This window comes from Triticum dicoccoides, chromosome 3B (assembly GCF_002162155.2).
Source record: "Triticum dicoccoides isolate Atlit2015 ecotype Zavitan chromosome 3B, WEW_v2.0, whole genome shotgun sequence".
Taxonomy (NCBI): domain Eukaryota; kingdom Viridiplantae; phylum Streptophyta; class Magnoliopsida; order Poales; family Poaceae; genus Triticum; species Triticum dicoccoides.
This window is the reverse complement of record NC_041385.1, coordinates 502,907,715-502,908,537: the sequence shown is the minus strand read 5'-3', so window position 1 is coordinate 502,908,537 and position 823 is coordinate 502,907,715. Positions and strand designations below refer to the sequence as shown.

The 823-nt window shown below is 40.6% G+C and overlaps 1 long non-coding RNA gene across 6 annotated transcripts in view; it reads left to right on the top strand.

The window, feature by feature from the left end:
• Positions 1-823, top strand: part of LOC119276765 — a 12,328-nt gene that overhangs the window by 1,338 nt on the left and 10,167 nt on the right. For all 6 annotated transcript variants that reach the window (XR_005136799.1, XR_005136798.1, XR_005136795.1 and 3 more), the window contains 2 exons: positions 128-188; positions 268-437. This is a non-coding gene — a long non-coding RNA (uncharacterized LOC119276765). The remainder of the gene's footprint in view (positions 1-127; positions 189-267; positions 438-823) is intronic.

Below are 823 nucleotides of genomic sequence, written 5' to 3'. Positions count from 1 at the left end.
CTATGAATCAACTATGAAATTGCTTGAACAAAAAGGCTAGAATTGTTGTATTTCAGAAAGTTGTAACTATATTTCAGAAACTTTGAGCGACCGACTGATCTAATTTGCCACTATCATTATATTTTAGGTCATCATATAAGTGCATCGATATGTAACGTGGTACAATCATGTTGATGTACTCATGAGAGGTACGCACTAAAACTAATATTTATTCCGATTAGTCTTTTTATTTCGAGATCACACCTCACAGTTGTGGGCATGAAGCAGAAGTTGCATCACATGCGGGCATGAAGCAGAAGTTGCATCACATGCTCCACATCCTATCAGCGGACTTCCAAAGACTACAAGGATGCGGATTTGTTGATGATGGCTACAGATGTTTCCAAGTAAGGCGAACGTGCCGTGAGGTGATGCATTGCCTCCAGTCCTTCTTTTTGGTAAATACCTTCACTTCAAGTAATTTCCACCTTCTTTGTTTCTACATATGTCATGTTGAGTATTTTTTCTGAAACATACACACTTAATCATAAATATGCCTTCCTGTCAATTTTTTTCATCATAAATATGCCTTTCTTTAAACGCATCGTAAACTATGGCCACATGACCGACTGGTTCATGCAACTATCGTTTGCTCCATAGTGAAGTGCCATTGTTTGCTCTCTACTAGAGCATATCTCTACTCCTAATGGAGCAGTTGGTAGTCTTCGTTCTGGCTTTTTTTCGTCCCACCTCCCACCTTCGTCGGGTTTTTTTCGTCCTCCTCCCACCTCGCACTTTACATCCCGCTCGCACGATCCCGTTTCAAAGAAAATCGGATGACCAC